This window comes from Macaca mulatta, chromosome 13, assembly GCF_049350105.2.
Source record: "Macaca mulatta isolate MMU2019108-1 chromosome 13, T2T-MMU8v2.0, whole genome shotgun sequence".
NCBI lineage: Eukaryota > Metazoa > Chordata > Mammalia > Primates > Cercopithecidae > Macaca > Macaca mulatta.
The window spans coordinates 117,155,321-117,181,582 of NC_133418.1; the positions used below are offsets into that span (position 1 = coordinate 117,155,321).

The 26,262-nt window shown below is 41.6% G+C and overlaps 2 long non-coding RNA genes across 3 annotated transcripts; one reads left to right on the forward strand and one right to left on the reverse strand.

Moving 5' to 3' along the window:
• The first annotated feature begins 5,653 nt into the window (after positions 1-5,653).
• LOC144333622 (uncharacterized) lies at positions 5,654-25,461 on the forward strand. 2 transcript variants are annotated; one of them, XR_013402539.1, is made up of 5 exons: positions 5,654-9,541; positions 10,635-10,722; positions 17,906-18,028; positions 19,387-19,469; positions 20,554-25,461. It is a non-coding gene; the product is annotated as an uncharacterized LOC144333622 (long non-coding RNA). The 2 variants fall into 2 exon arrangements; XR_013402538.1 differs by lacking the exons at positions 10,635-10,722; positions 17,906-18,028; positions 19,387-19,469; positions 20,554-25,461 and adding an exon at positions 9,716-9,910 and having other exon boundaries at positions 9,403-9,541.
• Positions 9,240-10,625, reverse strand: LOC144333623 (uncharacterized). Its single transcript, XR_013402540.1, has 2 exons — positions 10,018-10,625; positions 9,240-9,588 (listed from the first exon to the last, which is right to left on the reverse strand). It is a non-coding gene; the product is annotated as an uncharacterized LOC144333623 (long non-coding RNA).
• Positions 25,462-26,262: the final 801 nt, after the last annotated feature.

Consider the following 26,262-nt stretch of genomic DNA (forward strand, 5'->3'; position numbering starts at 1 on the left):
CTACAAAAGGACTACCTGAACAGAGCCAGAACCACAAATACATGTTGTCTGAATTAATACCCATCTGTATCAAAGCTGGTGACTTTGAGCCATCGTGGGTGTGCTCAACTCTATCCTCTCATGCCTACTCAAATCTTTCCTAGGTAATTTCCTCCTATTGTACCCATATCATAATTTGCTACCTTTCTGTGAGTCTTTCTCCTAGGTACAGTCTGTAGCTATTTTAGAAAGTTACTGACCCCCTAACTACAGCTTTATGCCTCTACTCTCCTTGAATACCAAATTCCTCGGAAGTCTCATGCCCATCCACTGTTTCCACTTCTCCTACAATTTTCTCTCGAAAGATTGGCCGCGCACTACACCAGACCAACCCTTACAAGGTGGTAAACATGGTGACATCCAGTGTTCAATTGTCACTCCTCGTCCTACTTGACTTTGCAACAATATTTACTATATTTAATATTTCTTCATTTTTAAAATATTTTTTCTGCTTGGGTTCAAGATAATCCACATCGTTTGCTTTCTTCCTTCTCACTGGCATTCCTGCTAAGTGTCCTTTGCTAGATCCTCCTCCTTTCCCTGCCTTCTGAACACTGTGGCATCCCTGGTCTTAGCACCCAGACTACTCCTGTCCTCCTTACTCATGCCCCAGGTGACATCATCCAGCCTTCCTCCTTTAAACACACCTCAGCACTGACAGTCCTAAATGTCTATCTCTAACAAGACCCCTTTCCTTCTGAACCACAGGCTCATATATTCAGCTACTTCTTGACATCACCTCTCTGATGTGTAATAGGCACCTCTAGCATATCAAACCTTGCATGTCTGAAGTGAACTCCTCCTTGGCCCCACTCTCCAAACTTGTGTGTTTCACTGTTCAGTTATCTCAGTCAATGGCAGCCTCATCCTACCATTCGTTTAGTATCTGGCAGCATGGTTTACTCTGCTCTCTCTAATGCCCCACGTTCACTCCCTAGCAAATCTAGTGGATTCGGCTTTCAAAACACATCCAAGTCTGGGTGCAGTGGCTCACGCCTGTAATCCCAACACTTTGGGAGGCCGAGGCAGGCAGATCATTTGAGGTCAGGAGTTTGAGATCAGCCTGGCCAACATGGGGAAACCCTGTCTCTACTAAAAATACAAAAAAGCTAGCTGGGCGTGGTGGCACGTGCCTGTAATCCCAGCTACTCCAGAGGCTGAGGGACGAGAATCACTTGAACCCTGGAGGCGGAGACTGCAGTGGGCCGAGATCTCACCACTGCACTCCAGCCTGCATGATGGAGTCAGATTCTGTCTCAAAAAAAGAAAAAAGTCCAATCTTGGATCGTTTGTCTCTGCTCCCCTGATACTCCTATGGTTTGAGTCACTGTCATCACTAACCTGATTATTGAAATAGCATCTCACACAGTTTCCCTCTGTACATTTCTGATTTCCTACCATCTATGCTCACCAGCAGCCAGAATGATCCTTTATATTTTTATTTATTTATTTACTTTGTTTGTTTGTTTGTTTTTGTTGTGAGATGGAGTCTTGCTCTGTCACCCAGGCTGGAGTGCAGTGGCATAATCTCGGCTCACTGCAACCTCCATCTCCCAGGTTCAAACCATTCTCCTGCCTCAGCCTCCCAAGTAGCTGGGATTACAAACGTGCACCACCACACCTGGCTAATTTTTTATTTATTTTATTATTTTTGTTTAGTAGAGATGGTATTTTGTCATGTTGGCCAGGCTGGCCTCGAACTCCTGACCTCAGGTGATCCACTAACCTCGGCCTGCCAAAGTGCTGGGATTACAGGTGTGAGCCACCACTCCCAGCCTTGATCCTTTTTAAATATGCTAATTCAAGTTATATCATCTGCTATTTAAGTCACTCCAATAGCTTCCCAGCTTATTCAGAGTAAAACCCAACATTCTTTCAATGGTCCATGGCATTGCATAGTTGACTTACTTTCTTGCTAACCTCCCCGATGCTTCCTCAACTCCAGTCATTTCTGTCTCCCTGCCTGCCCTGGGACATGCCAAATGTGCACTCACCTCACCGTGTTTTGCTATTCACTCTGCCTAGACCTTTCCCTGAGTGACCCATTTTGTCAAACCATGGAAGGTCATTTTAATTACTTTTTATTATGTTTATTGTCTGTCTCCCCTTGTCTGAAAAGTAAGTTCCACAAAGGTAGGGTCTTGTTTTCGTTCACTGTTTTGTACCCAGAATCCAAGACAGTGCCTGGCATTTGGTTAGCATTCAATAGATATTTGTTGAATGAATGAGCGAGTGAATGAATTAATAAGTGGATGAGAGTAATGGTTTGAGAATAGAAGTGGACCAGTATTTCTGTCGAAAAAATATCTAAAATGAAACGTTAAAAACTCCTAAACTTTAGAGTTTTTGAATTGAATTTAGAAACAGCGATCACAAGAGACAACAAGGAATTTCTTGCTTTATTTTTTTCCTTCTTTCCGTCTTTTCTTTCTTTTGGCTGTGAATCCCACTACACTTCATAGAATTAAGAAAGCTAATATAAGAATGTTTTATGAGGTGAGATGTGTTAAGCTAAAGGGAGAAGACCATGTGAAGATGCCTCAAAAATGGTGACAAGGCATGAGTGATGATCGGAAAAAGGGATTACAGTCTCTGGGTCCACGTTCAATAGCTCTACTATTTTATCTACATCTTTTTGAATTTATTGAGTTGCATTTCATATCCTCTGCTCTTCATTCAGATATTAATACTAAATAAGCTTAGAAGCACGTGTACAAATCATTGAGGAAGTCAGAGTAGTTCTAGGAAGGTCACATGGCAAATACTAACATTCAACATTTATTCTTTAGAAGTTGTCTCCAAGTTTAAATTGTAAACCTGCATTTGTTTTTCCTCCATACCACTGACTGTTAGGGGAGGGATGAGTGAACTTCTCTAGTCTAACCCTACTTGGCCAGTGACATAAATTTTCTTGACTTTTGTGTTGATGTGTAAGTTTCTGAGTTATTTGCCTAAGATTCAAGGAATACAGGTATGCGTGTGTATGCATATAAATATATATATAGTTTCAGTGAACTCTCATAAATGCTCTAAATTTGATATTTTATTAACAAAAACACAGGCTCAGAGAGGTGGAGTACTTTGTTCAAAGTCACATGACCTGTTGGTCCCAGAGCCAGGATTCAAAGATAAGTATATCTAACTCTAAAATCTATGCTCTTTTCACTGGGCCCCCTTGAAATCTCATCAACACACATTAAAGCAATTTGCATGTCTTGCTTGCAAAAAACCATCTATTGATTCTCAGACCACCCCAGAAAGGTCAGATAATTTGCATTTTCAGTGTATCTGTCCAGTGCATTCCGCTCACCGGTGGAAGTGAAGATAGGTAGGAATTCTGAAGGGAGTGCAAATGATGACACATCCAGAGCTGGGATGCTCTAGGTTTGGACATGGGCCTAGGAATCTGCACTTTCAAAATAACTTAACATGACCATTATGTAGGTAATTAACTCAACTTAAGAAATGCTGTCTTGTTGGGAAAAAAGTCTATTACATAGTAATCTCATAACATATTGGAAATACATGTTAAACAATGCATTTATACCTTAAGAAAAAGAAAAATCACACTGCATAGCAAGAAAAATGTATCCAAAAAGCACAAGAAAGTGTATTCAATATTTAATTATGATGACATTAAAGTTATATAGTTATTTAAAAATCAAAATACCATCTTAACAAGCCCGTCAGAAACAGGCAATCCAAAATTCCTCTTTGTGGCTAATCTAACTAAACCGGGTGTTTCCTCTTTTAATAAAACTTTCCTTGGTTTGAATTTCCCTCAAGTGCAGAGGCTAATGCAACAAATAAAAGAAATGTAGCCTCCAAACTGAGATGGAGAAAGTGAGGCAGTGTCAAGGTATCAAGGCAATAATCAGTCGCCACAGAAGAATATTAACAAGGGAGATTGTGGCCGGGCCCGGTGGCTCATGCCTGTAATCTCAGCCCTTTGGAAGGCCAAAATGGGCAGATCATGAGGTCAGGAGTTCGAGACCAGCTTGACCAAAATGGTGAAACCCCCCCATCTCTACTAAAAATACAAAAATTATCTAGGCATGGTGGCGCATGCTTGTAGTCCCAGCTACTCAGGAGGCTGAGGTAGGAGAATTGCTTTAACCTGGGACGTGGAGGTTGCAGTGAGTTGAGATTGTGCCACTGCACTCCAGCCTGGGTAACAAAGCCAGACTCCCTCTCAGAAAAAAACAAAAAACAAACAAAAAGAATAAACAAGGGAGATTGTAAAGCCATGAGTCAATCTAGTTAAGTATTCCGTATTTGTTGATTTCAACATCAACACTGTTGTGTATTAAACATTGCAATACCAAATAATACTATGGAGATGAACAAGACATATCTCTGCCCTCCGGGAGCTCACAGCTGGGTGAGATGGGAGTGTGAGGAGCTGATGATTCCTCAGCAAGCCCTCCAATGGAAGGAAATGCACACAGAGGCTGTGGATGACCACAGCAGGGGAGTGGTGACGTCTCAGTGAAAAGGACAGCTGAAGTGAGTCCCGAGGGAAGGGTGACATTTAGGGATCAGTGTGTGCTGAGTCATCCTCTGAAGGACATTCACTATTTGTGGAACTAGGAGTGATGAGAGATGAGCCAGTAAGAGTCAGGGGAAATCCCTTCAAGGGCCTTGTGGCCATACCAAGGCCTTTGGGTTTATCCTGTAGCAGAGTGTGAGACTGGGAGAACCGTGTGGTTGGATGGCTGAAGGTCACTTCTCATTCTGAAAAGGCAAAAAAGACTTCTAAGAGGTTATAGTGTTTGACACCTGGAAAACGTTCAGAGATCCTATGGGAGGGTAGAGACCTGAGAACATGCCAGGCAAAGGTTACAACATATATGGAAGTCCTAGGGTTAGAAAAATTAGGACATGACACATTAAGAACAGAAAGTCACATAGCAAGAGCAAGAGAGGGAGGGGAGGATTCCTAGCAGGTGATTCTCCAAGTTCTTACTCCCTCACCTCACCCTCACAGAAATCCTATGCGGTGGGATTTTTTTTTTTTTTTTTTTTTTTTGAGACAGAGTCTTGCTCTGTTGCCCAGGCTGGAGTGCAGTGGTGTAATATCAGCTCACTGCAACCTCCATCTCCCGGGTTCAAGCAATTCTCCTGCCTCAGCCTCCTGAGTAGCTGGGATTACAGGTGCACACCACCATACCTGGTTAATTTTTTGTCTTTTTGGTAGAGACAGGGTTTCACCATTTTGGTAAGGCTGGTCTTGAACTCCTGACTTTGTGATCCACCCACCTCAGCCTCCCAAAATGCTGTGATTACAGGCGTGAGCCGCCGTGCCCGGCCCAGGTGGGGATTTTTATTCCCATTTGACCAGTGAGAAAATCAGGACTCAAAGAGAATAAGTAACTTGAGAGAGGGGGAGATGGGATTTGGGCATGAGTCCCTCTGACCTCAGAGTCTGTACTCTTGTCTTTTATGTTAGGGGAATTTACAGTGTCTGGAAGGATCTAAGCAGCTTTGTTCCTACTGTAGACACCATGTCTCTGCCATTTTTCGTAACCTTGCAGAACTTTTCTTTCTATTTGAGCATGATGGTTTGGATAATGTTGAAAGAACATATTCAGTTCTGTCCGTGTAAAAAGGAAATAGTCAAATGATTTCAGTCAAAACCCAATCAAAGAAAAGAGAGAGAGTGAAAAGAGAAACACAAGTTTAATTCCAGTTTCCATTGTGCATTCCCCATAAGATCCATAAAAACCTCCTCTGCCAACAAAGGCATGGTCCAGTGTCAAAGCTTAATGGGAAAAGTGAGTGCAGGGAGGCCAGGCCTGGGCATGAGAATCACATTTTCCCACTTCCCTCTCCAAGTCCAAGGCAGGAGACTCATTAAAGCCAACAGAACTGGCAGCAAATGACCTCTCATAGCTGAAGATGCATGCTGAAATGTACAGGGAACCACAAAAGAGCTCAGTCCTTTTCCAGGACCCAAATGAAGGTGGCAGGATGGGTTCATTAGATAGATGTGGCCATCTTAGCCTTCAGAAGAGCTGTGTGGAAGTCGATTTATTTCAGGAAGAGACACGCTGCCTGGGCATCTGCAGCAGAGCTGATGTGTGGTTCCCAGGGCCGTGCTGGATGGTCAGCCTGTATTGCTACTGTCACCTATGTGTCTCGGTCACTCTAGAGAAAGTCTGAATTTTTGCTTAAAGAGTCATCTTTTCCAGGAGAATCACCTTAAGAAAACCCTCTTCAGCATCAGAATTTCTTAGGTGTAATGGAAGAAGGAAAAAAGAGAGAAAGAAAGAAGCGAGAGAGGGAGAAGGACTGTGTGTGCCAAGCTACTAAATCCAAGGGTGAAAAATGGGAGAAAAGTTCATGGGGTGAGAATTGGGGTGAAGGGTTGATCAAATTTGGTCAGAGTAATTGCCTTTCTATGTGGAGTTTTAGAATAGAATTCAAGTAGTGTTTAGCCAGTGATGACTATGAGCCAGCCACTTCCACGTACACTGCCTTAATTCCTCTTCCTCAATCCCTGGGTGGTATATAACCTTGGCTCAGGACTGCAAAGGAGACGACAGAGGTTCAGAGACACTTTATAACTCATTCAAGGGCACACTGATGATGGCAAGTATCTGTATCTGAGTCAGGCCTGAAACTTGTTTCTCCCAATTCCAAACCAGTGCATTTCCTATGCCACCTGCTCTCATGATGGGACTCTTAAAAGGAAGAACTCTTCCTTGCTGCAAAGACTCAAGGGCTAGCTCATTTCTCAACCATCTCCTCACATAGTACCTAGGAGAAGTCCTCCAATCCCTTCTCATGGGCGAGAAGACTTCTTTGTGGAAGAATGTAAAGACAGTCCACTCTCTGCTGCAACCGGGAAGCCCTACCTGAGATCTTTCTTATCTTTGGATGGCCATGAGTTTGTGGGATGGGGAGAGAATGGCAAAAGCTGGGGTGGAAAGATGAGTAGGTGACCTGTGGGGGGACTTGTGTGCCAACGGTGACCCTGTTCATTCATCCATGAGCCACTGAAGAGCTTACAGCAAGAGAGTTACAAATCTTGATTTTTATTTTTTTAAGAAAAGTCATTGTTGGCCATGAGAAGGGTGGACCACAGGTAGGACTGCTGGCATGAGACTTTGTCACAGCAGCTTATGATTGCTTCTTCATCATACTGTCAAGGGATTGAAGCTCCTTCTCCTCTTTAACAAATGTAGGGGTGAGATTCCCAGGGGAGACATTTCCCTGCCATCACCCCTTGATCTGTTTGAAAAACCAGACAGTTTCTAAATCTAGGTGAGCTTAAAAGGAACCACCTGCACACTCTCCGTCTCAAAAAAAAAAAAAAAAAAAAAAAGAAAGTTCCTCTTATATTCCTCTAGAGTAGAAGCCAGAAACTCTAGTTACTTCATGGAAATGTCTTTCCTTTTGGTTTTCCAGCCTGTTTTGGCTGATGCCCAGCCTTCTGTGTAGGTAAAATAATTTTCTGGAAAGTATCCAAATGATTCAGCACATCCCCTGAGTTTCTAGTCAGGATTCTGGCCCTGTCCCTGGTGATGGAGCTTCTGTTTGGGATTTTCCCCTTTTACTGGTCGGCACCAAGATTTCCCCAATTGACACTTTAAATGCCAGTTCAAATGCTGCCCTCCGATACTTTCTTTTCAGAATCGATTCCAAACAAGTTGCTCTTTAAAGAACAGATGAAGAAGAGCATATTGAGGCAGAAAGGTTAGAACCGAGATGTGGAAGAGGGAAAAGAACAAACACACACACACAACAAAATAAAAAGAGGAAAAAGGGAACTGAAGGAGGCTGAGATCTGACCACCAGCGCAGACCCCAGACTTGCATGGCCGGGCGCCCAAGGACACCACACCTGTAGACTCCAGAGGCAAATCCAAAGTGACTCTCTCCTCAAAGCATTGTGCACCCTGGATTTTCCATTCACAAATGTTAAAGTGGCCATTGCATAGCCTGCACCTGGGATTTCAACCTGGAACTTTTCACACCCTCTGTGCATTTCCTCGCGACCCCTCCCATCATCCACGTGATCACTAAGAGCACCATAGTCTGTCAGTTCTGCCAGCTAAACTGCTCTTGAATTCACTTTCATCCAGATGGACTTTTTCAGAAGGCCTCCTCGGCCTGTGCAACCCCAGCCTCCAGCATTGCTCCTTTCTTACTGCAGCGGGAGTGATCTTTCCAGGATGTTTCTCTATATCTGTTAGGTGGCCATTCCTCCCCTGCTTAAAATTCTCCAGCAGGACTTCAGAGTTGCCAGGGTGAAATGCAGAGCCACTGGCTCACCCTTCCTGGTCTGATCCTGTGCATGTCTTCTAAACTTATCTCTGACAGCACGGCCATGTGAAATAGTCATTCCAACATTTCTTTAAACATATCTTTTTAATCTTCTTTTGCCTGCTATTCCTTCTATTTGAAATGTCACCCACATCACTTCCCCATTAATAGCTGCTTTTCTGTCTTGCTAGCTCCTACACATGTGCACATCACCTGGACATTATTGGCTCCTAGAAGCCTCTCCTGGCATTGTTCCTTCCAGAGTGAGGTGCCCCTTTCGGTTCTCCCATAAAACCATGGGTTGCCCGGCCACTGCACTCCAGTCTGGGCGACAGAGCGAGACTCCGTCTCAAAAAATAAAAAAAAAATAAAAACCATGGGTTGCACTGCATGTAGCTCTCTGGACTCTGATTGTTGATTTACTTTCCTTTCTGCCTTAGTCACCTTTGAATTCCATGTGCTGTCGGCCCATCCCAAACTCATGACACAACTGTTGACACATAGATGGTAGCCAGTGCTTGTCAACTAAAGAAGAGAATGGGAAAGGAAGAAGACAAAATGACCAAAGGAAAAAACGGTAAACTCAGTGCTGATGTTAAAGAATCAAACGATGTTGTGCTACCTTGAGAAGGTTTTTGCACACTTAAACATGGGTCGAATATTAGAATGTCAAAAAAGGAGAGGTACACAATGTTACCAGACCCCTCTCCTCCCTGGGCTGTGTAGGAACAGTGGTAACCTCAGCCTTCACAGAGAGAGAGATCTTCCTGTAATAACCTGCATGTCAGGGCGGTGTGTGCTATCCTACCCACGCCCGGGTGCTGCGTTAGCCTCCTCTGTTTCCTGTCTGCCCACTCACATTTGATTTGACCTCTTTCTCACCGGAAAAGCTATATTCTCTCACAACATATTTTTTTTATTCTACCCATCCTTCTAAGATGCTCGCATCTCTCTTTAACATTTGTCAAAATGGCTTCACCTCATGACTTTATTTTGCAAATTCACTTATTTAGAGACTTGTTAAAACAAAGACCTGCCCTTGCAATTTAGGGATGCAGCCACCAGGTGGCAGGATGGTGCTCAAACTGCAGGGTGCGGGCTTTTCCTGAATTCTTCGGGATTCAGCTTTCCAGTCCATACAAGAAGCCCTTCTTCCGTCCATTCAAGATCAGCCTGCTCTCCGCAGGGCGCTTCCAGGGACAAGACCTCATGAGGACAGCCCACTCCATAAACAGGTAAATCTTGGGAGTAGAGACACTCTGGAGCAGGTGAACAGTATTTCCTGTGCAAATGCCAGGGACCCAGCGTTTGATAAGAGCTGCAGATATCAAAGATGCTGAAGAGGTTCTCTTAAGACGAAATCTCTTTTTAAGAGCTCACATCACCGAAAATGTTTTCCTTTAACTCAGGTGGAATACTGCCTTGATAAAGTGCAGCCTGCTTCCCAGCGTGGCAAGCGCACCCTGGGCCCTGACTTCCCCATCCTCCTTTCACGCAGCCTCACACTGACGTGTCATTGCTCCACAGTCCCTCAAGCCCTCAAGCTTCTCCCTGCCCCAAAGAAACCTGACAGAAGAAACTAAACTTAAATAAAGAGGCTTTGGTAGCTCTGTGTCCTAAGATGTTTTGTTCTTTTTCTACCCATAAGGGAATGATTCAAAATGTCCCTCCACCTGGGTCCAACCGGTTTGCCTGAAGTTAATTCACTCACCAGCTGTTAAGGCTGCTTCTGTCCTTGGGTGAAATTTGGCTGGCTCACCCACTCTTCGGAGCTACAACTGGGCCTGGCCTCATTAGAAGCCATGTGGCCTCTGTAGCTGGCACCGTGGCTGTCCCCCGAGTCAGCCTGGATTGCATCAGCTCCTCTGATGGCCAGAAGCAGATTTCACGCTTTTTCCTCTCTCAAATGTGTGCTGTCTTCTTGCTGTGTTCTGATTTAGCTTCCTATCTCCGGGACACATATTTAGCTCCCATCTCATTTGCAGAGGTGCTGTCGTGCTTTTGAACGATGTGGTCTTACTTTTCCAGCAGTTCCATGTCCCCAAACCAACATTCTTTGGGGTTACACTTGTGGGGAATTGTCTTCCAAAGTATTATCTTTCTATTTCGAGTTTTGCCTAAGTACCTCCAGCAGACATTATCAAAGATATAATTTTTGGCAAACTTAGGAGCGTGATCCTGCATACCAGATGCTTAGGAGAGCACTGATAACTCACACAAGATGATTACCATTCCACCGGCTTGACCCTCCTAGGTTGAGAGCACATGGCAGAGGGTTTTTTTGATAGAATTGATGAGACTGAAAAAGATCTGATTTTGGTCTTTCAGTGTCAGTGGATACCACTCAGAATGTGTTGAACTGGGGAGTGAAGCTGGCCTCTACTAAACACATACCACACGTCCAGCACTCTGTAAGGTAGGCTCAGCTATTCTCCAGGTAACCCTGTAAGCATTCTGCTATTGTCCCTTTTTAAAGATGTGAAACTAAAGACCCCAGTCTAAGAAATGTTTGGCCAGTACTATACAGATCATAGGGATTCAAAGCAGGCTGTAATTCAAGGTCTAAGAAATGTTTAGCCAGTGCTACACAGATCATAGAGGCTCAAAGCAGGCTGTAATTCAAGGTCTTTCTGTATTCAAAGCTTGTGCTCCTCAAAAGCAGTGTAATTTCTTTCTAAATTAACTTTGATTTCTTTTTTCTGATTATAAAAGCAAAAGTTGCTAATGTAAAAAAAAAAAAAGGAAAAATACATAAAAATGTAAACAGAGACCTCAAATCACTTTTAATTCATTAACATTTTGTTATTTTTTTTCTTCTGTACCAGTTTTTCTAGATAACTAATTAGACGGATGAGACAGACAGACAGACAGATGGCCCATAGTATCTTTAACCATTTCTCTATTGTGGTTCTAGTTACATATGTCAAACTGACTTCTAGAAATAAATTAGTAGCAATTCATAGCAGTATATGAGTATATCTATTTCATATCAGAAGAGACAATAATGTAGTAACTTCTATGGCCTTGGTTTTTAAGAGAAATTGACATCCTATTACTTTAATTACATTACTAACTAGATTGAACAATTTTCAATTTGGTCATTTTTAGTATTTATTTCCATATTTACTTTTCAATAAAAAGTAAATTTTTTATATTTTCTCTGTTAGAGGTTAGATATTTCTTTTTTCAGAACTACAGACCTCTTTCTCATTTTATGGCAAACAAATCTATATTTGTTTTATATGGATCTATAATTCTTCCTGGTTTTAGAAACGAAAGCTAACTTCTTACTCTGGAAAATAATGCTTAAGTAACTTCATTCAGGGTAGTCTTTGGGCTAATAGGGAATTCCTACAAGTGCCAGTCTGCAAATGAAAATGAATTCTAGCCAAGTTATTATCATTTTGACCTTTAATTACATGTGTCCTTCTTCTCCCTCCTTTGAAGACCAAATTTAAAAAAGCAAAACAAAACAAAACACTTGGTTTTTGTATATCTCCTAAATCTTACAAGCAATTTTTGGTTTCCTCCTAAGTTTCTGTTGCTGTTATTTTCCATGGAATTTTTAAAGATACAGTATATAAGGAAAACAATTTGTGTTTGCTTTTACACACAGTGGTTAATTTTTAAAATTTAGACATTTAAAACTCCTTAAATAACTGATTTTTGAAATTTGTGTCCCTCCAGTTGCTTGGAAGATTAAAACATTCTTTGGAGAAACTGTATATCCTTTTAAAGATAATTAATGATATAAAATTTAATATTTATGGTTACTAGTAATCAATCAATACATATTCTTTGAGTTAATGCCTGAACTATTCTTTTTTTCCCTCTTCATCTACCCAAATCTTAACCACTTTTCGAGGCTCAGGCTAAGCCCCTTGCCCACCCACACTAGGCTATACAGAAAGTCCTCACCCGCCTTAGAAGCCATGTTGTCCTGTTAAATCTCCCTCGGCACAAAGCAAAAATCACTCCAAACATTTTTAAACTTTCCATGTGTTTATATTTTATGTTTTCAACTAGCTTCATTAAGTGTGCATCCATTCAATTCAATTTATTGAACGCTTTATTAAGCTTCACTTAAGTAAGACTTTGTAAAATTATGTAATTTTTACATACTGGTAAACATACCCATATGATATACTTGTTCCAAAAACTGAAGGAAATGGGGAGACTGGGTGCCCAAGTGGCGTGTTGGAGCTGACTTGTACCAGCCTGCAAGGGCCTATGGTCAAATTTTCAGCAATTTTGTCATTTGGTTGTTAAACACAGTCATTATTAAAAATCAAGTGTACTATTATAACTTCTCTGCCCAACTTTGCCTTCAGTGACATCATGTTGATAGCTTGAAATTGGGCATGGTATAAATATTTATAAAACAGAAATTGGCAAACACTATAAAACAAAACTTGATTTAATGCTCTGTTGACTGACTAGACTTAAGAAAGTATTGCAGAAAATGTCAGTAATGTAGGTTAAACCTAATGGTGTGCTGTGCAGGTAGCTACTACATTGTGTATAGCAAAAGATATTGAAGAAATATTCTTCCTGTATTTGAATACCATTATCCGATTAGACAAAAAAAAGTTCCTCACATCATTGAACAAAGAGTGAAATTCTGACATACGTAGTGATGAAGCAGAAACAGGCTTTGATTTACTAAATGTATAATAGTTTGTATGAGAATGAGAACTAGTTTAACGATAGATCACATATTGGACTTAATGATAACAAATTTAGTGAGGAAAGAGTTAGCAGAAAGGGATTCAGTTTCAGTTATCAAATCATAACTGAATCGTAACTATAGGTTGGCTACAGATACTGCAGCTTGGCAAAAATCAATGAAAGCATTCTGTAAGAATTAATTGCTTATGTAAAATTTGCAATAAACATTATTGTGTATTTTATTATTTGTAAAGTGTGTGATATACATCCTTTATATGAATAAAGTTTATAATGACATTATATATATGTATATATAGTCTAACAATTTTTTTTTTGGTGAGCTTGTTGTTAAACATTTACCTGCAAGTCACTGTATGTGTTCTTCATTGTAAAATTCAACCATAGTTGATTTTGAACAAGGGAATGTAGAGCTCTGGCTACATTATGGGCATTATCTCCCCACTCTTCCTAGAGATGTATCCTCTCTTAATACCTTATAAAATATATGTTGCTTACCTTTTGTTTTCTGGGGGGTAAGGGCATTCAGAATATCCCCATCTCTGCTCTGCCTGTAAAATACCTACACATGCTTTATCTTTTTTTTTAATATCAAAAAGCATACAACTAACATATGCTTCTTAAAAAGACATCAGGACAAAAGACTTAAGCTTCATAACTATCAGTGAGATCCCCAGAATAGCATATTTCAATTTTCCCTGCTGTAGTTCTCTAGCTTAGAAATTCCCATACCTCCAGTGATGACTCTGGTAACTCTCTTCTCCACTAGAAATCCCATCGTGTAGAGCCCCATTCCAAAACCAAAGATACCTAAGGAAGAAAATAAATGTAGATTTTGTAAATAAATAAATCAGGACTCATGAAAGCTACTTCTCAATTTTACATACCCATAAGGTTGCCCATTTTGCCCTCAAAGGATGATGATTATTTTGTCTTCAGGTAGATGATCCTTCTGTCTGAAACTCTTTTGCCTGTGTGTGGTATTTGATGTTGACCCCACCGTCTCCATCTCTGGGTTAAGTCATGGAGGAAGGAAACCCTGTGTGTGGACAAGATGCCTAGCTCTGGTGACCTTCTCCATCATCATGTGATCTCACCTATAAACACAGCATCCCAAAGAAGATGACCAATTAAAAAAAAAAAAAAAAAAGCTTATCTGAATGACCTTCAATCAAAGGCTTCCTCAAGGTCTCACTTCCTCTTCTCTACTCTCAAAACCTGAGCCCTAATTTTTTCCTCTAAACCTAAAAAGATACCCAGTTTTGTTTGCTAAAATGTTTCCCACAGGAAGCAAAATAATTCGACTTAATGGATAGAGGATGGCTACTGAAATTCATTTATCTTGATTCGGTATATTTAAATACCAAGAAAGATCAGGGAATTCATATTAGTTACATATTCACTAATGAGATAATCAGGGTTTAATGAAAACCAACAGTTATTAGCTAATCAGTTCAGCTTGGTGAGTATTGGTCTGTTATGGCAGGACAAGAAAAATTAAGTGACACTTAGAGGTACGAGAAGAACGTTAGTCAGAAATTGATGTGTCTACAGAAGGCTCCAAATGGCCGACGTTTAATGGTCCTCTCTACGTTGCCATGGCAACTCACTTGGTAACTCGTGTATCCTCAGTTTAGGAAAACAAGGGGCAGAGTGTTCTTAGGAAGGTGCCATCCCCTTTAAGCGGATCTATAAGCATCACAGATGAACAGAACTTTAAACATTCCGCCATGAATATTCATGAAGTAAGTTGTTTTTTGTTGCCTGCCTAGTCAGCAGTCACAAAACACATGGTGTGTGTTGGCAGCATCTTGCCTAGGTAGAGGGCTAGGGACTGAGGCAATGGCAGGAACCAGGACCTGTGAGGCTGACTGACATTTCCATCTGTAGCGAAGGCTGGTAATTAACAGGAAGGAGTATGCCTGCAGCATTGCACCATCTGCTAGGGAAACGGCTCAATAAGAAAGGAACTGGATGGAATCTCAGCAGTGGCGCGATCTGGTTCCGACATGAGGCTGGGCATCTGTTAGCTGAGGAGATAGACTATTAGGAAATTCAACTGGGAATGAACAACATGGAAAGAGAGCACTCTGACCTAGCCCATAAAAGCAACTCTTCAGAAATGGTGTCTTTTTATCTTACTTACCCAAGTCTTCTGAAAATGGTTTGCTGAGGGACCATTACAGATCTGTTTGAAATAACACAATGGTTTCAAAAATGCTGTTTTATTCCAACATGAAATTCTTGAAATCAGGATACAGCTGTCATCTTTTGACAATAGAGCTAATTTCAGAGCGAGGATATGAGGTTAAATTCCTTCTTTTGTTGTTTAGATTGGGGAGCAGCGGGGAGAAACAAAAATGATCATTTAAATGCTATGCTGTTCAAAATTGAGAAGGCAAAAAACCCTGGGATGCCCTGATGGAAAGTGAGCAGGTCAGAAATCACCCAAAAATTCTTACAATGTCTTCCTATTCCTGTTTTCCTTTTTCTATCTGACATCTGCTTCACAACGCAAATCTTCCTCACTGTGGAAACCACACTTCCTGGCTTCAGGCATAGCTGTACTTGGCTACTTTCAGGACTGTGGTTTCAGGTACCAGATCTAGAGTAAGTGCATGAAACAGATAGTGTCTGTTACTGTCACTGGCCCTGTTTGAGGGCATGATGAGTAGGGAACACATTTCTGACACTTCCCTTTGGCTTGCACCTGCTCTCGCCCCATACTCTTAGGAGGTACATAAACCCCTTCCGCAATGGAATGCATCTTTGAGAGGAACCAACACACAGAAAACTTGATTTTTAACATCAGCTTATAGTTGATGCCACTTTTAAGAATATAAATGTGTTATTAATCTTTCAACAATCAGGAAGAAGTTATTGACTCAAACTATCTCAATCAGGTTAGAGGTTCGTGTCTATGAGCACCATTCCATTGACTGAAACTACCGACTCTCACATGAAGTCCAGCAGATGGCAGATGACTCGTGTGTGTGTGCGTGTGTATGTGTGTGTGTGTGTGTGTGTGTGACAGTGTTACTAAATCGGAGCCATTGAGTGATATTTACTGAGACCTCATGGTACCATATGGAATTGAAGAATATATAGGCCTTGGAATTTAAATTCCTCTAAGAAAGATGGACACAGGCTTCAGATTTAGAACCTTTTTTTTTTCCCCCTCAGTCTCTCTCCTCTTGTGAATGCTGATTGTTTTGCTAATCCAGGGAAATGCTGGTGTCTGAAAGGGCTAGTGTGAAACAAATAGAAAAAAATCTTATCCTTATCAGATACGAGAAAGATTAACTGGAAAAAACAGACATTTTGTCCAGTCTTGTGTTGGTAAAGTTTTAACAGCCTCTCTCAGAGGAGAATAAAGAGGTCCTGATTTGTAGCATTTTCCAAATTTTATGGTGTAAACACTCTCACTGTGGCCAAGGGCAAGCTACCCTCATTAGATCACTGAAGGCTGATTTGGGAGTAGATGGATACAGTCAGCTCTCTGGAACTGGTGGGAGCTGACTTTGACACACCTCTGATTTTATTCCTGCATGCTTCATATGTCACAAATTGGTAACACCAGTTTTTGTTATGTTGGTGAAAGTGGTCCTCCTTCCACATATCGAGGGCATAATAGATTTGAATACTGTTTTACTGCCGACAAAATCCATTCATGTGTATTAATTCATTTGATATTCATAGCCCTAATGATATAGTCAGAAATGGAGGCTCAGTGACATGCCACAGTCCACATCATTTAGCAAGTGGAGGAGATGTGACTATGTTTCCAAGGTAGGTCTTTTCTTATTTAAGAGTTTGCTTCTAGATAGACACCTGTTCATCCCTTGGCATGGAACTGAGCAGCCAACTGGATCAATCCATGCTTTTGTCTCCCTGCCTTTGTATTTCTGTTCTGCGCTGTTACTTAGCTGTATTTTGACCTCAACCTTCACCCTTTACCTCATCTCAGCTGAAGTACTTGAAGTTGTCTTAGAGTATGGATAGCAGTGACATGGCAGCACAGTTTCACTATTTATCCCACCAGACTGGAGGGGCTGAGAGTGCAGCCCTCACATCCCCTTCCCTTGTCCAGCCCACAGGGCCTGGGCAGCACTGGGCATCCTCAAATCAGGAGCCTATGTGCCAGGCTGTATTCTAGGGGCTCATTCCATGTTACTTATTGTAGGTTACAACAGTAAAGAATTTAAGAGTCATTAAATAAAGAATTTACAGAGTCATTAAATGAGAAGTGCCACTGCATGTAGGAGGCTGGACAACATCACAGCACTGCAGATTTAAAATGCAAATGTCATGACTGGAACCCTCAATCAGCGATTTAGTTTTTTTTAGCAAACACACCAGTATCATTGAGAAGAATTCTACGTGGCAAGTATTTTGCTGCTTACAGGTGACACAGACATTAACGAAACAGTCTCTGCTCTTAAACATCTCACCTTATATTGTTCTTCCAGGGGAAATAACCCTGACTGTAAATTCTGTAAATGCTCTAAGCAGTCATACCACTTAAAGTCACCGGAGTGACTTTATAGCAAACCAATAATACCATATAATACCATTGCATCTTTGGGGAGTCACTTGAGGGTTACTTGTTGCAAAGTGAGTGCCTCAGCTTCAACATAGAGAAGACCCCCATAATCTGGAAGGTTTCCACAATGATAGGATACATTGGTAAGATGGATGGCTTAGGATTGGAGAGAGCTCCATCAACTCCAAGGGTGCTGGAGAGCTGAAACCAATTGTCTTATACGGGCCTGTCTCCCCGTGTGTGAAGATGATAACTCTGATCCAAGAAAAACCATGAATTTAAACGACTTGGTTGTTGTATGGGTGACTTTTCTCTCTCTCTCTCTCTCTCTCTCTCTCCCTCTCTCTCTCTCTCTCTCTTATTTTTTTAGACAGCGTTTCATTCTTGTTGCCCAGGCTGGAGTGCAATGGCGCAATCACGACTCACTGTAACCTCTGTCTCCCGGGTTAAAGCGATTCTCCTGCCTCAGCCTCCCGAGTAGCTGGGATTACAGGTATGTGCCACCACACCTTGCTAATTTTGTATTTTTTGTAGAGACGGGGTTTCACCATGTTGGTCAGGCTGGTCTCGAACTCCTGACCTCAGGTGATCTGCCGGCCTCGGCCTCCCAAAGTGCTACTTTTTTTTTTTTTTTTTGCCATTCAAACTCTCCCATGTGTTTATATTTACCACTGGACCGAGTGATAAACATCCCCAATGCTGATCTAAGGGATTGGAGGTGCATTCACTTAGATGATGATGGCGATAGTCCCCCCTGGGCTTCCACGCATCGTTTGTAGAGGTTCTGGAGCTGCGGCACCCATCATCGATTGACACCAGCCTTAAGTTGAATGCAACTGTCCCAAATGGGAATTATACTAATGCCACTAGCCCAGGGAACACAGTGCTCCAAACTACCTAGAGAACCACACTGTTTAAAGTAAAAAAAATAAAAAGATGTCATGTTTATTAGGAATAGGGTTAGAGTTCTGCATGGTTTTTTTTTTCCTCTCCATACCCCTTCTGAACACTAGAGATATGAACTTAAAACTAATCTTGGTGTTAGAATATGTATTTCACTTTAGCTTAGGAGCAGTGGAATTATTCATTAATTTACCAAAAACTGATGTGAGTGCCTGCCACATTCCGGATGCCTGAGCTAAAGCAATAAACAAAACAGACAAAGCCTTTACACACACACACACACACACACACACACTCACACATACATCAGATGATGGGGTGTGGTGTGGCTGGGGTGGGTTGAAGCTATTTTAGAGAGAGGTCAGAGAGGGCCTCTCCGATAATTGATATTTGATCAGAGACCTACGGGAAGACATGGGAGTAAGCTGTGGAATATTTTGAGGAGAAAGGGTAGGCCGGGAAGAAGGATACAGGAATCTTAAGGCTCTGAAATAATTGCCTGGAAGAACCTCAGTTCATTACAGGTAAACTGGGACATCTAATGCTGTCCTGGTCACTATACAGGTGACAGCTGGTGAATCTCTGCCTAGATATATTCTGAAACTTTTTTTTTCTTTTGAGACAGAGTCTCACTATGTCTCTTAGGCTGGAGTGCAGTTGCACAATCTTGGCTCCCTGCAACCTCCACCTCCTGGGTTCAAGTGATTCTTCTGCCTCAGCCTCCCAAGCATCTGGGATTACAGGCACCTGCCACCATGCCCAGTAATTTTTGTATTTTTCATAAAGACAAGGTTTCACCATGTTGGCCAGGCTTTTCTCCAATCTGAAAGTATTAGACATAAGGAAATGGAACACAGGCTCAACGATATCCCCATGATATTGACTTTAAGAAACTGATGCTCTTAGAAAATTTGGTTTCTCATCCTTTGCTTCCTTGTTTTGTTCTAGTTCTCAGAATCATGAGTGCTTGGAGAGCAGAACTGATCAGTTCTCCTTTGAACCTTCCACTCTGCCTGCCCATATAGGGCCTGGTAGGTAGTAGCTAACTAGGTTTTCATTATTAAATTACATGTAATTTATGGAGGCCTTTTTTTTTTTTTTTTTTTTTTTTTTTTACTATTTTTGTCATTACTTTCTTATTACATGAGTAGTGAGCATTCATTTTAGAATAAGTGCAAAATTTAAATACAAATAAATATTTTAAAAACATCTCTTGCTTTATTCAAAAAACTGATGTTAACATTTAAAAAATATGAATATACTTGCAGAATATTTGTGTATGCTTATGTTTCAATTATCAAAAATATTCTATGCTGAACATGCCATTTAGATATTTGTCTTACTTTTTTCACCAAACTTTTAAAAATGTATTTTCATGTGGATAAATGTTCTTCTACAATATCATTTTTAAGTCCACATAGTGTTGTACTACATGGTTGATCAGTTTTATTGAACTAGACCTCTGTTACTAAACATTCTGGGTTGTTTAAAGTTTTCTCTGATTTTAGCACTTTGGGAGGCTGAGGTGGGTGGATCATGAGGTCAAGAGATCAAAACCATTCTGGCCAGTATGCTGAAATCCTGCCCCTACTACAAATACAAAAATTAGGTTGGCATCGTGGTACATGCCTATAGTCCCAGCAACTTGGGAGGATGAGGCAGGAGAATTGTATGAACCTGGGAGGTAGAGGTTGCAGTGAGCTGAGATAGAGCCCCTGCACTCCGGCCTGGCAACAGAGCAAGAACCTATCTCAAAAAACAAAAAACAACAACAAAAAAGAAACAAATTTTTTTTGGTAAAAGAAGGTTTGTTGAGCATAATTTTACTTAAATTGAATAACCAACCACACATTTACCTTATGATATATTCCTAAAAGTAGAATTGATAGATTACAGGCCTTTGCCCTGTTGATATCCCTCCAGAAAAGTTGTATCCTTTTGTGAAGTTATTAATACAACGAACATTTATCTGTAGTATTATTTGGTTCTATGTTCCTACAGTGTACAATGAGGGGGCTCGATCATCAAGCGTATCTATGGAATTTCTCACATTTACCAACAAAGGATCGTACAATATCAATACCTTACACATTTTTAATTAATATTGCCTTACAGAAACTCCACAAGACGTCAGAAAAACAGACCTATATCTAATTCTTTTTATATCAGTCATATTGATTACTACCGTACTAATTATGACATGAAGACTCTGAAATACTCAATTGTTTGCAGTGTCAGCATTGTGTCTAACTCTCTTATCTTCCAACAATGTGTGTGGCAGGGTGATTTACAGGATGCCTTTCAAAAATCTAGTCTTCAATCAAGCAGTAGGTTTCACATAAATTGATGCTTTACATCCTCATCCCCAAAGACGGAAAATTCCCCCCATAGCTCCTTGGACTCCCTTTGTTTCTCAGGATTCCTGCTGTTGCCTCCTTCTTGGTGTCTGCTTGGAGTTAGAAGGTGGACAATGTTTCATGGATCTTGACCGCTGTGTTCTGTGTTCTATGGAAATGTAGTCAGTGATCCAACAGATGCTAATTCTAGTTAGAGGACACCATTGTGCTGGATGATTAGCATGAGTCCTCTTAGGGGAAACATTATATCTGGCTCAGATCACAGTGGAGCCTCTTTCAATCAAGACATCTAGAATATTTCTCAGAAACGCATCCTCCCTGGGCAGTGATGATTGGTGAGTAACTGAACTCTGCAAAGAGGAATCCTCAGAACAGTCACATTTAAAACCACTGGCTCTACAACCCTGGGAAGTAAGAGAAAGCTCCATCCTTGGCTGGTAGGGAGCCAGATCTCCCACAGGAATAAATGATAAAATCGAGTCGCTGCTAGTGTCTCTGAGAAGATACCCAAGTTACATCTTCGATGGTCACTGGATTATAAAGCCCCAAGTCTGCATTCAAAGGCTGTAAATACGCACTCTCTTCCTGCCTTACCCTTCAGGCCTTCTGGCAAAGTTGGAAACGATGGGATAGAATAGGAACCAGTTAGGAAAGCAAAGGTTTGAACAGTTCTTAGCATTGGAAAGTTCCAAGGCAAACTATGGTAAGATCCCTAGCAATTTGGGGGCCTGGATTTCTGGTAGACAGCACGACATCTCACTCCATGTGATGCTCACTGTGGGTGGACAAACAGCTTTCTCCACAGCTGCTAAAGTGGGCAGACCTATTTTTCCCTGCCCCCCTTTTCCCTTCCCCTCTCCCTTTCTCATCTATTTTTCTGCCAGCAGGTTTCCTTCAGCATTCAATCAAGGGCAATATGTCCTCAATCAACATTTTTCATTTTTTATGCAACACTGTCCTTTAAAGCTTTTTGCAGCTGGTTGGCAACTGAATTGCTGCCAATATCCTCTGAGAGCTTCCCCGTGGTGTGCACATCGCAGCCTTCCCAGAGCTCTCCAAGTGCCCTTGAGGCAGCTTGACGTGGAGTGTGTCTAAGTTACTCACAAGGTTATGTGGGCTCAAGGTGGACAACTTCCTGGGGCCCTTCCTGGTGGTGAGGAAAAACACAGGGAACATGGTACTTACTAGCATGTAGCTGACAAACGGAGAACACTTTGCACAAAAAAAGAGAAATCTAGTGTTTAATGTGGGGAATGGTAAGTCCATCAGTAAAATGACAAGGAAGCATTCTGATGGCAAAAAAGAGCTGGGCAGGGGTTCAAGGGACCTCTGTGTTCTTGGCCCTGCACTAACTGGCTGTGTGGCCAAACTGACTCAGCCTTGTAATTCTCAGGTCTTAAACAGTCAGTTAGCTTATTTTTATAATGAAATTTTAAAAATGGGATTATTAATCTGTTCTCATGCTGCTAATAAAGACATACCCAAGATTGAGTAATGCATAAAGGAAGAGGTTTAATGGACTCACAGTTTCACATGGCTGGGGAGGCCTCACAATCACGGCAGAAGGCAAAGGAAGAGCAAAGGCACATCTTACATGGTGGCAGGCAAGAGAGCGTGTGCAGGGCAACTGCCCTTTATAAAACCATCAGATCTCGTGAGACTTATTTACTATCGTGAGAACAGCCTAGGAAAGACCCACCCCCATGATTCAATTACCTCCCACTGGGTCCCTGCCTTAACATGTGGGAATTACAGGAGCTACAATTCAAGATGAGATTTGGGTAGGGACACAGCCAAACCACATCACAAGACAATAATTGACTAATTATCTCCACTTGCATTTTCTACCCTAATATTCCAAAAGTCTCTTCCTCCTGCTTAGGAGTTGTGGTGAGAGTATAAAGATTCCAGGAAGCAGCTGCTGTCCAAGGTAACACTGTGTGGATCTCTGCAGTGTTTTGAGAGGACAGAGTCCTAACTAATGAGCTGTTTAGCTTAATATGCTTCAGAAATGCTTCTTTGGGTACTTTAAATTTTAAGCTCTCTTAAAGTCCTCGTTTTCTACTCAACTTTTGAGCATGAGCCCCTCTGGGAAATCAATGCAGACATGAGCCAGCACCAATGCACCTGTGCATTTTATCTGTGAGATGATTAGTCTGCAGGAGGGACCACGAATCTCCCAACTATGCATTTCCTAAGCGAAGAGCTTTGGGTCCAGCAATCACCATGGAACTCAGCATGTTTTTCCTCACTGAAACCTGTGTGTGTTTGCATCATAGCCTGGCCATTAGGAGGAGGATGGACAGGACAGAGGGGAGGACTTGGCCACCATGGGGGCCTCAGACCCAGGCTAGGCCCTCAGGTATACATTTCCTAATTTTGTGTTTAATATGGTCAGGCTTCACATCCCCACTCAAATCTCATCTTGAATTATAATCCCTGTAATCCCCAACTGTCAAGGGAGAGATTAGGTGGAGGTAATTGAATCATGGGGGTGGTTTTCCTCATGCTGTTCTCGTCATAATGAGTGAGTTCTCACAAGATCTGATCATTTTATAAGTATTTGGTAGTTCCTTCTGCATTCATTCTCCTTCCTGCTGCTTTTTGTAGAAGGTTCCTTGCTCTCCCTTTGCCTTCTGCCATGAATGTAAGTTTCCTGAGGCCTCCTCAGCCATGCTGAACTGTAAGTCAATTACACCTCTTTCTTTTATAAATTACCCAGTCTCAGGCAGTCCTTTATAGCAGTGTGTAAATGGACTAATGCAGTGTTCTTGGGAAAGTTGTAATTATTTTCTCTAGGCCTCACTAAACATTCGATAAATTAGAGTTAAAAATGTTTCTATCTCAGAGACTTGTTGCAGAGGTTTAGTAAAATAATTTTTATCTTTACTAGGATGTTTCAGAGGTGTCTTACACATACTGTGGAAGAGAAGACCCTTAAAAATGAAAGACAAAAAAACTTAACCCTATTCTACTTAATCCATGTTTATTCCTGGCCCAGTATTTTACCATATTTGTACATAAGTGAAACTGATATGAGATTGCTGGGAAGGGAAGAGTGTGGTCCCTTTCAGTCATACAGAAGTGGGGACAGGGAAGTGCTGGGTAGAGAAAAGGGGGTTCCTGGCTAGGGCTGCACCCCCACAGACCTAGGTGAGGACAGACACTTCCGCTTTTGCACCCAAATGTTGCATTTTCCAAGATCACCCTGGCCGATCACGCCCCTAGCCTATGACTGTAAGAACCTGAGACCCTAGCAGGCTGACACACAGGTAGCTAGACATTGAGAGGAGCAGATCAGTGGAAGAAGACACAAGTGGCTGGATGTTGAGAGGATGTCGAGGGGAGCACACTGGCGGAAGAGCACACCGGCAGATGCCAGCCCACCATCAGGTCACTGACCAGCAGGATGAGGCAGAGTTTGCCCAAGGGTCGGAGGAAAGCTGGGGCCACCATGTGACCCAACTCCAGGGGGAAAAGCATCTCCCTTCTGGCTCTGCCATCTGCTGAGAACTACTTCCACTCAATAAAAGTTTGCATTCATTCTCGAAGCCCACATGGGATCTGTTTCTTCTGGTACACCAAGGCAAAAACCAGGGATGCAGACAGCCTTCTGTCCTTGTGACAAAGTAGAGGGTCTAATTGAGCTGGTTTACACAAGCCACCTATACATGGCTAAACTAAAATAGCACCCTGTAGCACATGCCCACTGGGGCTTCAGCTGTAAACATTCAACCCTAGACACTGCGGTAGGGTCGGAGCCCCACAGCCTGCCCATCTATATGTTCCCGGAGAGGTTTTAGCAGGAGGGAATTCAAGAAGCAATTCATACCTCCATTGCATGCCCTGTGAAAGGGACAAGGGAACTTCTCCTGTTTCAAAAGCAAAGGCTTAAGAATGAGCTGGTTTTAGGACGGTGTCTCCTAGCCACCCTTGTTTCTGCTGGCGGCATAAAATTGGAAGAAAATTACTTACTCTCTGTATTAGGCTTATCTAGAGAGACAGGACTACTAGGACAGATTTATATATGAAAGGGAGTTTATTAAGAAGTATTGATTCACACGATCACAAGGTGAAGTCCTACAATAGGCCACCTGCAAGCTGACGAGCAAGGAAGCCAGTCTGAGTCTCAAACCTCAGAAGTAGGGAAGCTGACAGTGCAGTCTTCAGTCTGTGGCTGAAGGCCCAAGGCAAACCACTGGTGTAAGTCCAAGAGTGCAAAAGCTGAAAAACTTGGAGTCCAACGTTTGAGGGCAGGAAGCATCCAGCATAGGAGAAAGATGGAGGCCAGAAGACTCAGCCAGTCTTGTCCTTCCACATTCCTCTGCCTGCTTTATCCTAGCTGCACTGGCAGCTGATTAGATGGTGCCCACCCAGATTAAGGGAGGATCTGCCTCTCCTAGTCCACTGACTCAAATGTTCATCTCCTTTGGCAGCACCCTCACAGACACACCCAGGAAGAATACTTTGCATCCTTCAATCCAACGAAGTTGACACTGAATATTAACAATTACACTGTCTAAAACACAGTTTTTCTTATTTATAAAATGAAGATAAAATCAGTAACTGCTTTATAAGTTCATGTAGTGTTTCAATGATAAATACGTGTACAACTTTTAGAAAAGTCCCTGATACATTATGAATAAATACATTTTAGCCCCTTCTACATTTTCTTCTTTTTGTTCAATCAGCTAATTGCTGAGTTTATTTGCTATTGCTAAAAGAGCGGAATTTGGTAAAAGTTTCCAGTATTTTTGTCATTTATTAAATATCTTTTCAAAAATCTCTCTGGTGCATTGTGGCATGCAAATTTGAGGAAAAAAATAATCCAAATGGCGTCAGAATATCTAGGTCAAAGAATTTGATCTTGAGCACATAATCCTCATCTATAAAATAAAGATAATACGAACTACTGCACAGGGCTGGCTAGATGAATGAGTAGAAAGCACACAAAACTCTTGGCTGCTCATGAATGGTAATGCTCTTTCCTCCTTCAGTTTATTTTCAATATACTCTCACACATTCATAATTCTTTTTAAGAATAAGTCCAATAACTTAAATGTGTCACCAATTACTGATTGCATCTAAAGTCACCTAGGATTTACTGAGACAGGTAATGTTTAGAGAATCTTGTAAGTCTTTTCTGCTGGTTGAGTAAGTAGATCACCAATGAGTACAAGACAGGAAGTGCTCCCTTTACAAGACCATCAGTTCAAGCCTGATTATATCCAAGGAGTTTAAAGATGCTTACAACTTGTAAGTTAGAAATGTGTTTTAGAAAAGTTTAGGAAGTTTAATGTCAGCTTCTTACCTTCTTGTGACCTTGCACCTTGTTCCATAGAATAGATTCAAATAAACTAAACTTGGCATTGATGGAAATAATAGTGAATTGAGAGCCAAAGTTCTAGCTAACCAACTGTGAGAACTGAAATATGTTTTAACTGTGATTTCCATGTTCTCTACCCGT